Here is a 17,171-nt window from a genome sequence, read left to right as displayed (position 1 = left end):
CACTATCAGGAAAGGATATAATAAATCTATTCATTCTAAAAGGGAAAAGATATGTGGTTGACCTCTCTTAGTGGCTCTGCAAAATGAAGGAATTCCAATTATTTAAATGTGAATGGGAGAGAGATTCTAGGTGGCAGCCCTGGAATCAACCCACAGGGGCAACTGCTTTCCTTTACACCAGGCAGGTTCATCACACAGAAAGGTTTTTCTGTTTATTTTTTTCCCTAAGCCTTCGGCTCCTTTGATTTTTGCCTAACTGCTATCTCTATCCTCTGTCCTCTCTCTGGTATCCCATGCCTAGACTCACTTGAAAACAATAACTTGGCCACACAAGCAACTATACTATTTTAATTAATATACTGAGCAATTACACAGACAGCCATATAGCACACATACTTTGTTTCATATTTGTCCATTTTCTTTTACAACCATGTCGGAAGCTGCCTAGCGATAGGAGCTACAGATGCTTCTCCACACTGAGTCCTAGCCCACTGCTGAGCACATAGTAGGTAGTATTCAGTGAGGTACTACAATAAAATTTGTAATCCAGCAAACACAGAAAATGTTTTATATAATAACTCTACTGTTAAAAAAGCACTCAAAATTATTAGCCAGCTAGAAAGAACAATGGTAATACTGGGGCTATTAAAAAGCAATTCACATTTATTTAGAGTATATTAACCTATGCCCTTCATAGACAGTCTCTTATTTAATCTTTATGGGGTATGGAGAGGTTAAATACCTCCAAATTATACTGTCAAGTGGGGCAGATGGCAGGCTGATTCCAGAGCCTATATCTAACCGATTCATGAATTTAAAAATGTAAGATCCCTCAAATATTTCCTAACAGTATGGCTAAGCAGGTGTACAGTGATTTTTAAAAACTGCTTTAAAATAACTCTTCAGCCCTAATTGGTTTGGCCCAGTGGATAGAGCGTCGGCCTGCGGACTGAAGGGTCCCAGGTTGGATTCCGGTCAAGGGCATGTACCTTGGTTGTGGGCACATCCCCAGTAGGGGGTGTGCAGGAAGCGGCTGGTCGATGTTTCTCTCTCATCGATGTTTCTAACTCTCTATTCCTCTCCCTTCCTCTCTGTAAAAAATCAATAAAATATATTAAAAAATAATAATAACTCTTCAGCTCTTAGCCCCTACCCATGCAGTTTCCTCTGTGTGAACATCTTCATCCCACCTCCCTGTCTATCCGGCAAATTTCACACATCCTTAAAGTTACCTCAAGCATTCCTTCTGCAACACCTCCCATTGCACCTTGCGCACACTGACATTCTATCAATAGTCCTGCTCTAATCCATGCATCTGTTTATTATTTGTCCATGAGAATCTGAGCTCCTAGAGTTAAGAACCTTACCTTTTCATTTGTGCACCTAGGTCTTTAACACAGTACCTACCACACAACAAGTGCAAGGTCAATATTTTTTCTTGAAAGAGTTGTAGGAGTAGCATTAAGATTCTTAGTTTGCAACATCTACCTTTCATAGCAGATCTGTATAAAAATCTACATTATAACTTTCAACTCAATAATTTAAATTTGTTTCCATAGCAATGAGACAAAGTGCTTCTTATAATAATGAGAAAGGTAAGCTAAAACTTAAAGTTCAACCCACTGAAATACTTCACAATCACTTGCTTTTGTTCTCAGTATGAAGAGACAGAATGACAGCATTTAACTTTCTGTAATTTCTTCTTTAAGGAATATGTCATGTTCTATAAGAATACAGGAGAGACCTCTTTGGGCTCTAATTTAACACATGGCCTAAATCAGGCAAGGGGGGTTAGGGTTAAGACAACTTACCAAGGTCTTCCAACTCAGTAATTTTGATACAAAGGAAAGAAAACGTGGATTCAATTTTTCATTCTTAATTAGGCTGCTTACTTTCTAAAAGTTAGCTGATTTCCATGACATTAAATTTCAATTTCATCCACATCCTCCACCCCTAACTATCAGACCAATAAAAAGCACTGGTAGAAAGAACCTAGACAGGCCTAAATTCTCATAATGAAAACAAAAGTAGAAATATAAATATGGTTCAGCTCAAGGGAAGGATAACTACATTCAACTATAATCTCTTCAGCATGGGAGCCCATGACATATACGTGGTGATCACACATCCTAAGAAAGCTATCCTGTGAAAATGGAATGGGGCACCTAAGTCTTTGAGTTAATTAAATAAAAAAAGAAAAGATCTCATCTTAAATTTATTGAGTCTCTCAAAGCTTACATTTAAAAAAACCTGTCTTTCACAAAATTTACTACTAGAAATTTATAAATAATATTATTTCCAATAGTAAACAATTCTCCTTTTTTGGTTTTGCTCCTTTATGACAAATGGAATGTCTTCATATAACGAAGCTTACTGATATGTTTAAAAGCTAAGATTCAGCTAGATCAATAAACTAATAGAACTTCCCTATGTTATCCTGCTGAGAGCAAAATATCGGACATGCATCTACTTATTGAGCCTCACTTATCATGTTCACTCATTAGCATCTCTGCTGCTTCTAAGCAGCATCTGAAGAACATGAATTTCAGGAATAAATCAGGAGAATAGAAGAAACTCTAAGAAGTGGTGAAAAGGGAAAGAATGAGCAAATATGCTCAGTCCAGCCATTCAAGCAGATCAGGCCTTCATAGGTTCCTCCCCATCTGAATAAATAGACAATGTTCAGTCTTTCTGGCTAAGCTTCGGCTCAGGACATCACACCTACACACTCCCTACTCTATACCATGAGGACAGTATGTCATTACAAATGAATATCAAAATTAAGGTGTTAGCCCCCCCCCCCCCCCATTCTGGTTCAAGAGCTCCCTTTGAGAAAACATTGTCAACCATTAACTAGGCAGATTATATATTAATCCATGTCACATCATCATGTGGTTTCATTATTTTTTCTTCCAATTTTAGCCAATAATAAATCATGGTTTCCATGCCTCAGCATCCAGAAACCAGACACAAACCTGCATGGAAGTTAACCATTCACCTGATTGAGTACAACAGCGCTGTAATTCTCTGTATTATTATTCTATAGTGCAGGAAAGGGAAGCAGGGGCCAGCTGCCTCTTTAAAATTGCTATTCTTTCAATTTTGATAAATTCCAATTGAACATCTAAATTACTGCAGCTTTGCTGAATTGGCTCTGTGAAGGCATTGAAAGCAGACTATATGTGTAGCCAAGTGGTCTGTATGCTTAAATGCAAAAATGTAGCTGCATCACTGCAAGATTCCACTGTGATTGCAGCAGTGGAAACAGGAATCCCAGGTTCCACAAAGGCCCTGGACTCTAACAAGCACTGAGCAATATCACAAAGGGTGTCAACTACACTAAAAAAAAAACCACCCCTGAGCTCATTCTTGTAGCTCAAGCATTTCCTTAGTGAAAAAAAGAAACAACAAGAGGCTGGAATACTGAAAAAAGAAACATCTTTCTTAGGCAAATAGTACATTCTTATTCTCTGAACAGAATGCATCAAACTCAAGGCTTCCTACACAACACAACTTCCCTGAGCACAATTAATCGGGTGCTGGGAAATGGAGGTAGGTAAGACCAATTCCCTGACGCTAAGATTTATCAGAAAGACAGATAAGCAAACAGACAATCACAGTGCAGTGTGGTAAAGAATACTAGATGACAGCAAGGTGTTTTGGAAGCATTGGGGGAAGGAGACTTTAACACAACTGGGCAAGAGGATCAGCAAAGGGACCCCAAAGGAAACAAGGAATGCAGCTAAATCTTTAAGAATGAAATAGAAAAAGGATAGGGAGGTGAGGAGGGCAGGAGCAATTCAGACAGAGGGAGCTGATATGCAAATGATCTCTCTGATTCAAGACTTTTTTTCACTCAACATTCTCTACCTCACTATTCTCCCTTAACCTGAAAGCTAAAGGAACAGGAAGCCCCCAAATAGAGGAAAAATCACAGTCCAAGTACCTATCTTACAGTGTGTGACTATTAAATAAATCTCAAGACCTGTGACATGAGAGAAAGCATTACTTGTGTTAGCACATATTGTTTGCTGGACACATCATTACAAAGTTTGAAGCCAAACAAAACTGAAAAGCTAACAGATTTAAAAGCAAAAATTAAGCATGAAATTCAGTTGCATTTGTTCAATTAGAAAAAAAGGCTTTTATAAATCTAAAAGTAGGTGGAATGGATGAGGTGGAATCACTTTAGGAAACAAAAACTCTAAATTAAATAGCTTCTTATCGGCACATATGACCCTTAATTATTTCCTTGGGTCCTTGAGAAGGGGAAATGATTCCCTACGCAAAATAGTATTTAGCATTTAATGAGTGATAACTCACACATTTTCTCATTTATATCACAACCAGAGGAAAAGTAACATTATCATCTCCATTTTACAGATGAAAGAGGTAAGGTTAATCATGGTTACATTGAGTGTAAAGGAGGCAGATTTAGAATACAGGTTTTCTGACTCAAGAGTCTGGGCTCTGGTCCTGGCATTATCACAAACTAGCTGTTTATTCACATTGTTGTTTTCCTTTCTACAAAATCAAGGAATTGAAAATTTTATAATGTTGAGAAGCAAAGTGTTAAAGGAGTAGCTTGCTCTTCAACCATACAATTTTAAAAAGGGGTCAGGTTCACGTTGTCATTATTATTAAACTAAAATAATTTACATAGCCCTTGGCCATCCTATCCATTTGGAAATAATTACTCTATTTTCCCCCTTTTGTTTCTTCCCTACAATTGAACACCAGCCATAGTGGTGCATCTCAGCAAACAGCTGTTATGTATTTACAAAATCCCTAAATATAGTACCTTGATTGGATTGGAGAGAAACTCAACCTTGGAATATGGATGCTGAGATGATATTATTACATTATGCTGGTTTCACTCCATTTGTAAAATAATTATAGAATTAAGCCTTTTTAATAATAAAAAAATACCTTTTAAAAAGTTATAACTTGTTAAACAAGGGACAGTTTGTTAAATACTCATTACTAAGTGAGATTAAGTTTGCAGTGAAATACTGCTGTAAACTTTTAAAACAATCCCCCACATTCCACCCCCAGATTTTCCTCCTATTCAACATAATCCTGTCAGCCACACCTGCCACTACTGTTACAGCTATAGTTACCATGACCACTGCAAACAGACTTAATAGAAATAAAAAGCATATTTCGCAATTAAACCCAAGGTAGCATTAGTTGCATGCAGAATTACTTTTGGAATATTCTAACTCATTCTACAGAATACAACCACCAAAATGGAGATCTAAGGCCAGCGAAAAATAAACTTTAAGAATACTTAGATTTGGCCCTAACCGGTTTGACTCAGTGGATAGAGTGTCGGCCTGCGGAATGAAGGGTCCAGGTTCTACTCCGGTCAAGGGCATGTACCTTGGTTGCAGGCACAACCCCGATGGGGAGTGTGCAGGAGGCAGCTAATCAATGTTTCTCTCTCATTGATGTTTCTAACTCTCTATCCCTCTCCCTTCCTCTCTGTAAAAAATCAATAATATATTTTAAAAAAAATACTTAGATTTGGTCTCATAGATTTACCCTAGACTTCAATAAAGTAAGATCCCTCAGACATCAACTTCTCCAAGGAGGCCCTCTTATCCCACTCATCTTTAAAAATATATATTTTTATTGCTTTCAGAGAGGAAAGGAGAGGGAGAGAAAAATAGAAACATCAATGATGAGAAACATTGATCATCAGCTGCCTCCTGCACCCCCTTCACTGGGGATCAAGCCCACAACCAGGGCCTGTGTCCTGACTGGAATAGAACCATGACCTCCTGGTTCATAAGTCGACACTCAATCACTCAGCCATGCTGGTCAGGCGATCCCTTTATCTTTATAGGCTAAGCCCTCTTCTTATTCAACCGTACTCTTCCTTGTCTTTACCAACATTTACTACACTATAAGAAAGAGAATATAAGGCTGTGCATTTTAACTGTTTGTCTCTCTTACTTCTTTGAGCCTCAATATCCTCATTTGTCTTGGAGAAGAAATAGTTTAAATCAAAACCTTAAAAGAACCATATTGTATAAAGTTAGAAAAGTTTAGCAAAAGAAAAAATAATTAATATTATACACAATACAGTAAGCAGAAGAAAGGAAATAATGGAGATCAGAGCAGAAAATCAATGAAATAGAGAAGAAAATGGTTTTGTTTTTTTTTTTTGAGAAGGTAAATAAAATTGATAGCCCTCCAACTAGACTGAGCAGGAAAAAAGGAGAGAAGACATAGAATACAAGTGTCAGGAATGAGATAGGCAATATCACCACAGATTTTACAGATATGAAAAGGATAATAAGGAACTATTGTGAAAAACTTTATGGCAATAAATTCAAAATTTAGATGAAGTGGACAACGTCTTTGATACGAAATACCAAAACACATTAAAAAACAACAACAGATAACCTGAATAGTCATATCTATATTAAAAACTGAATTTGTAGTCTAAAATCTTCCCTCAAAGAAAACTCTGGATCTAGATGCCCTTATTGGTGAATTCTAACAAACATTTAAGGAAAAATAGTACCAATTCTACACAAATTTTCCAAATAATTGAACAGGAGGAAATAACTCCCAACTTATCCTCTGAGGCAAGCATTAACCTGATGCTAAAGCTAAATAACGACATTACAAAAGGTTATTATGTCCCTTATGGACACAGATGAAAACTTTTTAAACAAAATTTAACAAATCAAATCCAAAAGTATATAAAAGGGATAAATCCATCATGACCAAGTGGGGTTCAACCCAGGATTGGAAGGCTTGTTTACCATTCAAAATACAATCAAGGTAATTTACAATATAGTAAAAACCACATGATCATCCACCAGGAAAATCCATTCCTGATTAAAACTCTTAGCAAACTAAGAATAGAAGAGAATTTTGGCAATCTGATAAAGAACACACACACACACACACACACACACACACACACACTTACAGTATAACATTGGTGGAAAACTAAATAATTTCCCTCCAAGATGAGAAACAAGATGAGGGTGTCCACTCTCATCATTTCTATCCAGTATAGTATAGACTCTTGTTGGTGCAATAAGGCAAGGACAATACAAACATCCAGATTAGAAAGGAAGAAATAAACTGCCTTCAGTAAAAAAAATGACATGATTATGTAGAAAATCCAATGAACTCTACAAAAGAGCTACTATAACTAATAAATGAGTTTATCAAAGCTGAAGGATATTAGATCAATATACAAAACTGTATTTCCATGCTAATAATTTTGTATTGAAATTTTTAAAAATATCATTTATAATAATGCCAAAAATATGAACTACTTAGAGATAAATCTCTAAAAGATGTGAAGATCTATAATTGAAAATACTACTGAGAGAAATTAAAGACATAAATGGAGAAAAGTAACATGCTCAGGGGTTGGAAGACTCAGTATTGTTAAGAGGTCAATTCTCTCCAAATTGACATACAGATGCAATATAAATCCCAGCAGGCTATTTTGTTTAAATGGACAAGCTGATTCTAAACTTCATATGGATATTCAAAGGACCTAGAATAGGCAAACAGCTTGGGGGGAAAAAGTTGGGACTATCATTACCAAATTTCAAGACATTATAAAGCTACAGTAATTAAGATATGTGATACTAGTTTAGAGATAGACAAATAGATCAGTGGAACAAAATCAAGTCTAAAATAGACCTGCATATATAGACAATTGATTTTTTACAAAGGTGCAAAGGCAATTCAGTGCAGAGAGGTCAGTCATTTTAACAAATAATGCTGGAATAACTGGATACCATATCCAAAAACTATGAACTTTGATTCACACCTTACACGACACACAAATATTAAGTCAGAATAGATGATATTTCTAAAATGTAAAACCTAAAATCATAACAATTCTGAAAAAAAAATAGGAGATAATCTCTGTGATTTAGGATTAGGTAAAGCTTTCTTAAGTATTATACCAAAAGCGTAACTCATAAAAGAACAAATTGATAAACTGAGTTTCATCAAGATTAAGAACTACTTTTTGAAAGACACTGTTTAGAGAACTAAAAGACAAGTCCGATTATCCTATATAATAAAAGGGTAATATGCAAATTGACCAAAAGATGGAATAACTGATCGCTATGAAGTGCACTGACTACCAGGGGGCAGACGCTCAATGCACAGGCATGGAAACATGGAACAGACTGATAAATCTCAGAAGGAAGAGGGGAGGGGAGAGGGCAGGAAGAGATAAAATCAAAGATCTTATATGCACACTAGAGGCCCAGTGCACGGATCCCTGCAGGCCTGCACATGCACATAAATCCACAAACACACTTTTTAAAAAAGCACTTCAGAATAAGTTGACCAATATCATGATCTTTTATTCCTAAACTAGAGGCCCAGTACACAGATTCGTGCCCCGGTGGGGTCCCTCGGCCTGGCCTGTGCCCTATCACAATTCAGGACCCCTCAGGGGATGTCGGACTGCCGGTTTCGGCCCAATCCCCACAGGCCAGACCAAGGAATCTCACCAGTGCAGGAATCCGAGCACCAGGCCTCTAGTATACATATAAGATCTTTGGTTAATCTCTTCCCACCTTCCCCCATTCCCTCTGAGATTCATCAGTCTGTTCCATGTTTCCATGCCTGTGCATTGTGCATCTGCCCCCTGGTGGTGAGTGCGTGTCATAGCTACTAGTCAAATGGTCAAATAGTCGAACACTCAGCATATTAGCCTTTTATATATATAGATGCTTAACTCAGTCATTAAGAAAATGCAAATTAAAAATGCAGTAAGAGCCATAGCCTGTTTGGCTCAGTGGATAGAGCGTCAGCTGCGGACTAAAGGCTCTTGTGTTCAATTCTGGTCAAGGGCACATACCTTGGTTGCAGGCTCCGCCCCAGCTCAGGCCCTGGTCTAGGTGTATGCAGGAGGCAACCAATTGATGTGTTTGTCTCACATCAATGTTTCTCTCTGTCTTTCCCTCTCTCTCTAAAAAATAAAAAATATGGAGGAAATGGACAAATTCCTAGAAAAATACAACATTCCAAAACTCAATCAGGAAGAATCTAAAAATCACAATAGGCCAATAACTATGGAAGAAATTGAAGCAGTCATCAAAAAGCTTCCAGCAAACAAAAGCCCAGGACCAGACGGCTTCACAAGGGAGTTTTACCAAACATTCAAGGAAGAACTAAAACCTATCCTCCACAGACTACTACAAAAAATTCAAGAGGAAGGAACACTTCCAAGCTCATTCTATGAAGCCAGCATCACCCTAATACCAAAACCAGGTAAAGACAACACAATGAAAGAGAATTACAGGCCAATATCCCTCATGAATATAGATGGCAAAATCCTCAACAAAATCTTAGCAAATCGGATCCAGCAGTACATCAGAAAGATCATACACCATGACCAAGTAGGATTTATCCCAGGGATGCAAGGATGGTCCAATATCCGCAAATCAATAAACGTGATACATCACATAAACAAATTGAAAGAAAAAAACCACATGGTCATATCAATTGATGCAGAAAAAGCATTTGACAAAATCCAACACCCATTTTTGATAAAAACTCTCAGCAAGGCGGGAGTAGAAGGATCATACCTCAACATAATAAAAGCCATATATGACAGGCCCACAGCCAACATCATACTCAATGGACAAAAACTAACACCATTTCCCCTAAGAACAGGAACAAGACAGGGATGCCCCCTCTCACCACTCCTGTTCAACATAGTACTGGAAGTGTTAGCCATTGCAATTCGGCAAGAAGAAGAAATAAAAGGCATCCAAATTGGAAAAGAGGAAGTAAAACTGTCCTTATTTGCAGATGACATGATATTACACACACAAAACCCTAGAGACTCCATCAAAAAGCTACTAGACTTAATACATGAATTTGGCAATGTAGTAGGATACAAAATTAACCCCAAGAAATCTGAGGCATTTCTATACACCAATAGTGAACTTTCAGAAAGAGAGATTATAAAAACAATCCCATTCACCATCGCACCAAAAAAATTAAGCTACCTAGGAATAAACTTAACTAAAGAGGTAAAAGACCTCTACTCAGAAAACTACAGGACGTTGAAAAAAGAGATAGAGGAAGACATAAACAGATGGAAGAACATACCGTGTTCATGGATTGATAGAATCAACATCATTAAAATGTCCATACACCATGACCAAGTAGGATTTATCCCAGGGATGCAAGGATGGTACAATATCCGCAATCTATAAATTCAACGCACTTCCCATTAAAATACCAAGGGCATAATTCACAGATCTAGAACGAACTCTCCAAAAATTCATCTGGAATAAAAAAAGACCCCGAATAGCAGCAGCAATCCTGAGAAAGAACAAAGTAGGTGGGGTCTCAATACCAGATATCAAGTTGTATTACAAAGCCACTGTTCTCAAAACTGCCTGGAACTGGCACAAGAACAGGCATATAGATCAATGGAATAGAATAGAGAGCCCAGAAATCAGCCCGAACCAATATGCTCAATTAATATTTGACAAAGGAGGCAAGAACATACAATGGAGCCCAGATAGTCTCTTCAATAAATGGTGTTGGGAAAATTGGACACATATATGCAAGAAAATGAAACTAGATCATCAACTTACACCATACACAAAAATAAACTCAAAATGGATAAAGGACTTAAATTTTCAACAGGAAACCATAAAAATTCTAGAAGAATCCAAAGGCAACAAAATCTCAGACATATGCCGAAGCAATTTCTTCACTGATACAGCTCATAGGGCACTTGAAACTAAAGAAAAAATGAACAAATGGGACTACATCAAAATAAAAAGCTTCTGCACAGCAAAAGAAACCATCAACAAAACAACGAGAAAACCCACTGCGTGGGAAAACATATTTGTCAATGTCATAGCTGATAAGGGCCTAATCTCCAAAATTTATAGGGAACTCATACAACTTAACAAAAGGAAGATAAACAATCCAATCAAAAAATGGGCAAAGGACCTAAATAGACACCTTTCAAAAGAGGACATTCAGAAAGCCAAGAGACATATGAAAACATGCTCAAAGTCACTAATCATCTGAGAGATGCAAATCAAAACAACAATGAGGTACCATCTCACACCTGTCAGATTGGCTATCATCAACAAATCAACAAACGACAAGTGCTGGAGAGGATGTGGAGAAAAAGGAACACTTGTGCACTGCTGGTGGGAATGCAGACTGGTGCAGCCACTATGGAAGACAGTATGGAGTTTCCTCAAAAAACTGAAAATGGAACTCCTATTTGACCCTGTGATCCCACTTCTAGGAATATATCCCAAGAAACCAGAAACACCAATCAGAAAGGATATATGCACCCCTATGTTCATAGCAGCACAATTCACCATAGCTAGGATCTGGAAACAGCCTAAGTGCCCATCAGTAGATGAATGGATTAGAAAACTGTGGTACATCTACACGATGGAATACTATGCTGCTGTAAAAAAGAAGGAACTCTTACCATTTGCAACGGCATGGATGGAACTGGAGAGCATTATGCTAAGTGAAATAAGCCAGTCAATAAAGGAAAAATACCACATGATCTCACTCATTCATGGATAATAGAGACCATTATAAACTTTTGAACAATAATAGATACAGAGGCAGAGCTGCCTCAAACAGATTGTCAAACTGCAGCAGGAAGGCCGGGGAGGGTTGGGGGGCAGGAGGGAGGGGGGTAAGAGATGAACCAAAGGACTTGTATGCATGCATATAAGCATAACCAATGGACATAAGACACTGGGGGTTAGGGGAGGTGAGGGGATTGTCAAGGGTGGGGGGGAAAAAGGGACACATATGTAATACCCTTTGTAATACTGTAAGCAATAAATAAATAAATAAATAAAAATAAAAAATAAAATCAATGGAAAAGTGAGGATTAAAAAAAGATGCAATAAGATATTACTAAACCAGGGGTGGGCAACCTTTTTGTGAGTGTGTGCCAAAACCAGCAAAATCTCTGACTCAAAATTCTTCTGCGTGCCAACCCTAAGTTTTTGAGAACATGTTACGCCTACTTGAGATCTCTTAAGGTGTACGTATGTGAAGAACCTTGAAGAAATAATAAAATTCATTTGAGCGACAAAAACACAGTATATGATGATGAAAAATACATTTATTTTTTAATGTACACATGTACACTGATAGTCCAACAGAAAACTTTATGACTCCGTTTGATATTATCAGTGGGACTTTTGCTGCTGCATCACTAATGACAGAGATTTTACATCAGGTTTATATTCCGTGACCTTCAGAGAGATGCACGAGCTACTACTTTCATCCTTCAGGCTACTCCTATTATGAGACTTAACAAAGTTCATCACTGAGAACAAAGATTCACAAGCGTATGTGGATGAAAACATGGAGAGTAACGCTGTTGCAAAGTTTATTAAACAGAAAAAATTTTCTGGAATGGCATTCCAAGTCCTCAATAGTTCGTTTTCAACACTTCTCTCCGGTACTCCTGTCTCTAATCGCTTTTTTTCAATGTTTTCCAAGTCAACTCTAAGGTCAATAAATTTCTGCTTCCAATTGAGCTATTCTGAAATTCAATCAACTGCATTTCAAAGTTAGCCATGTCTATGGTCTTTAAGATAACTTGTTACGTAAAATTATTTATTTATCTAAGATGCACCTACACTGAATTTATCTGAAAAATAAAAAAAGTCGATATAAGAAAAAAATTGTAAATGGAAGATAAGAGAGAGTTTAGCGTGCCAGCAAAAGTTACTGGCTTGCCATCCTGCACTAAACACTTATTAGAATGGCTAAAATTAAAAAGACTAAGCATACTAACTGTTAACAAATGTGGAGCAACTGGAACTCTCATGAACTGCTGGTTGGGAAAGTAAAAGGATACAATAACTTGAAAATAATTTGCTAGTTTTTACAAAGTTAAACATACACCTACCATACGATCTAGCCACCCAACTCCTAGGTATTTGCCTAAGAGAAAAGAAAGCATATGTCCTTACAAAGATTTGTATACTGATGTTCAAATCAGTTTTATTTGTAAGAGCCAGAAACTGGAAACACCCAAATGGCCATCAACAGTAAATATCCACATTCCTCCACAATAAAAAGGAATAAACTACTGATATACTCAACATGGATGAATCTCAAAATAATTATGCTGTGTGGAAGAAGCCAGACAAAAAAAGAGTATATACTATACAAGTCCACTTATATAAAACCCTCGGATAGGCAAACTAATCTATATGACAGAAAGCAGATCAGCTGTTGCCTGGAGATGGAGGCAGAGGGGCATAAGGGTAAGATTACAAAGGGGTACAAAGAAACTTTGGGGGGTGATATTTTCATTATTCTTACTGTGGTTGTTTTATGGGTGCATATATATCTCAGAACTGATTAAACAGTATACTTGAGACGTGCCATTTACTGCATGTCAATTATGCCTCAATAAAACTGGAAAAAATAACTGCCTAAATTTTATCTTTTTTAAATTGCCCCTTTTTCAATGGCACCTGAAAATCATTGTAGCAAAGCAATTGATGTAACTGCCTCAAATACACCCTTTCCTTTAACCTTTACTCTATATAAACACAATTGTCAAAGTAAATTACTATTGGATGGAAAAGTGAACAAACTGGTCTCTCTGGATTGCACAGTGGTCTGTTTACTGGCTTCACATGAAGCCTGAATATTTAGCTAAACTACCAGTACTGAAGGCTTGGTCACTTAATATTGAAAATATTATAACCACAAACTGCCCTAGAGCGATTCATTAATTCAAATAAACATTTATTGTACATGTATTCTGTCTGGCATTGTTGTAAGTGTTGGATTTCATGCAGAATGTTCAGTATGAAATTACAGAGCCATTCCATATCTACTATGGAAATAATTTGTAAAGTTTTAGTAATTACATTTAAATAACACGACTCAAGAATAAAGATGGAAATAAACTGACTCTTCTAATACAGTGAAAGTTAAAATAATAAATGCTAGTGATACGATGACTAAAGAATTGTACACTGGCAATTTAGAATTCCAGAACAAAGGTATGTCTTGAAAACTAAATGAATTCAGAACAAATATAAAAAAAGTACTTCTATACACAGCTGCAAGAGTGGAGCTTCTCAGTGCCAAGTCCTCCAGCAAGGAAATACATAAAAAAAAAAGATGTGAAAAACTTAGGAAGACAGATCCAAAATTATATATATAAAATAACCAGAAAGCTTGAAGTAAATTCCCTAAATGTTAGCATCGAAGACAACACTCCATTCCACATCATATTCTTATCTGTTGATTTTAAGGAATTCTATGCTAACTGGACCAAGGGAGGTAATTACACCTGATTAAAGATGTAAGTTTATTTACTTATCACAAATAAAGCTCAATAGGTCTACATATCTTGCCATAGATATATAGGATATTGTACAGCTTGTCAAGGGTATCCATTTGCAAACCTTTCACTATCTTTATTTACACCTGTCGTGGTACTTCTCTTTTAGGCTTATTCTATAAAAGAACCAATGAACTCATGCAACAGACATAAAATCAAATATCCCTTGTTAGAGATAACTGTTGATAACCTTGCGCTTCAGATTCCTTTAAAAATTGTATTCCTTTAGCAAAATGTTCAGGTTGCCTCTGAACTGTCATATTTTGTGCCCTCAAAGGAACAATTTGACTAAACAATAAGCTTTTAGTGAATTATGACTGACATAATGATCCTCTGTGTCACATAGTCTAAAGACATCATACCCAAATTCTTATCCACATTATAAACCACTGCTAATATTCTAAATATTCAGTAACCCATAACATTCCAGACCACCGGTTCTGCAAGCATAGTCTGTAAATGGTCTCATTCCTGTAGAGAAACAATAACTATTAAAACAAAAGGTGAAAGCCCGGCCACTGTGACTCACTGGATGAGCGTCGACCTATAAACCAGGAGGTCAGGGTTCGAGTGTGACTCAGCAGCTGAGGGTCGACCTATGAACTAGGAGGTCAGGGTTCGATTCCCGGTCAGGACACATGCCCGAGTTGTGGGCTCAATCCCCAGTGGGGGTCCTCCAGGAGGCAGCCAGTCAACGATTCTCTCTCATCATTGATGTTTCTATCTCTCTCTCCCTCTCCCTTCCTCTCTGAAATCAATAAAAATATATTTAAAACAAAGATGAAAAACAAACCATAGTACTTTCTGTTTTCATTTTTCAGATTTTAAAAATGAAAGTTCTGTTTTAGGTAAAATGGTAAGAAAAGTATCCAAAAAGTAGAAGCATTCAACAGCTGATAGTCCACATTATGGAACTTCTCCATCTCACCTCCAATATTTACTTTAATTAAAATAACAAATGACCCCTGCTGCAGTTTGAGTTCCACTCAAGCTAGGAACCAAGTTTGTGTTTCTTCATGACACCTCCACTGTCAATTATTGCCCTACTGTTACATTTCCTTTTGAAGGAAAATATTGTTCTACTGCCTAACATCTGGTAATTTATAATGTGGCTGGCACTATGCTAAATACTTTATTTTTTAAAACAAATCTTATTGTTGAAAGTATTAGATATGTCCCTCTTTTTTCCCCATTAACCCCTTCTAGCCCACCCCTGGCCCCCGCCCCAGGCTTTTACCACCCCATTGTCTGTGTCCATGGGTAATAAATATATAGATGCATACAAGTTCTTTGGTTGATCTCTTCCCATGCACCCCTGTCTTCCTTCTGAACTTTGACAGTCTGTTCCATGCTTCTATGTCTCTGGATCTATTTTGTTCAACAGTTTATGTTGTTCATTAGATTCCACATATGAGTGAGATCATGCAATACTTGTTTTTCTCTGGCTGGTTTATTTCGCTTATACACTAAATACTTTATATGCAACATTTCCACTCACCGGAATATTTTACAGCTAAATCGTGTTACTGACCTTAAGAACTTGCCCAAGGTCATAGAGCTATTTCACAGTACATATGTAATAGTACAGAGGAAATCTTGAACCCTTTAGCAGTGAGTCTCCCAAGCCAGGCCCCAGTAGAACCACACCTGTCTGCAGGCGTAGACTCATCTAACCACGAGCACTTGGTGTGTACTTATTCTCCAAGTGGTTATTATTCTCTAATTCATTATACGCCTTAACATGGAAGAGAAAAAATCATCATGACAGGACTAGGCGGTACGACAACTTATCTTCCATGCTTTGGCTTTCAGGTACTCTTTGTTATCATAATCTTGCAGTCAGGCAAGGCTTCTTTTGTAAGAAGACAAGACTATTTTAGAGCTATGTAGTGTGATTAACTAGTATTGTGTTTATTACATATTTAAACAATTCTGATTTAAAATCCTATCAGTGTTTATCGTATAAGCAATACAGTATACAAATATAACAAATAGGCTACATGAATAATTTATCCTTCGTTCCCGCCCAAGATTTGCCATTTCATTAATGACAGCATGGCACAGTGGTTTCAAATGATGCTCCTGGAGCCTCTGCAGGGTGACAGGCCAGCCTCCCCTGCCCTCTGAAAATATACTGGGGTTTCATGAATAACACACTCAGAAAATAAGTCTACAAATGCCCTAGCCAGTTTGGCTGGGTGGAGAGAGCATCGGCCTGCTGACCAAAGGGTCTCGGGTTCAATTCAGGTCAAGGGCACATACCTCAGTTGCAGGCTCCTCCCTGGGCCAGGCCCTGGTCCAGGCGTGTGTAGGAGGCAACCGATCGATGTTTCTCTCTGTCTTTCCCTCTCTCTTCCACTCTCTCTAAAAGATCAATGGAAAAATATCCTGGGATGAGGATTAAGAAAAAAAAAAAGACAAACCACACACTCCCCCACCCTTATCTCATTTCTGTACACTATTTTGCCATCTTTGAGATTTAGACTACAACTTAAATTCAGACTTTCCTAAACATAGGAGCAAACACTGATTAACTAGCTTTTGCCTTCTGTTTGTCTATCAAAGACTATTCAGTAGAGAACATAAAATTCATCAGCTACTTCAACTACAGAAACTACAGTTAAAGCACATTAGGAATGCCTAATTATATACCAAATTACATGGATTACTTATAATCACTTATCGGATTCCTTATAACTGCTAGGCAACACATTAGCCTAAATTCTACACACACTTAAATAGAAGTGCACTTCAATTGTCTTATACTTTTCATATTTCAAACAAATTCTTCTTAATT

At 37.2% G+C, this 17,171-nt stretch overlaps 1 protein-coding gene across 4 annotated transcripts in view; it reads right to left on the bottom strand.

The window, feature by feature from the left end:
- The window catches only part of MRTFB (myocardin related transcription factor B), a 198,197-nt gene that overhangs the window by 166,534 nt on the left and 14,492 nt on the right, over nucleotides 1-17,171 (bottom strand). The window contains exon 1 of one of the 4 annotated variants that reach the window (XM_059693214.1): nucleotides 16,637-16,661. The exons of the other annotated variants lie outside the window; for them this stretch is intronic. The gene's annotated coding sequence lies outside the window, so the exon portion shown is untranslated. Of the gene's footprint in view, nucleotides 1-16,636; nucleotides 16,662-17,171 lie in introns of those variants that run through there. 4 annotated transcript variants of the gene reach the window in all.

This window comes from Myotis daubentonii, chromosome 4, assembly GCF_963259705.1.
Source record: "Myotis daubentonii chromosome 4, mMyoDau2.1, whole genome shotgun sequence".
Taxonomy (NCBI): Eukaryota; Metazoa; Chordata; class Mammalia; order Chiroptera; family Vespertilionidae; genus Myotis; species Myotis daubentonii.
The sequence above is the reverse complement of the archived record's forward strand: the minus strand, read 5'-3'. Positions and strand labels throughout refer to the sequence as shown.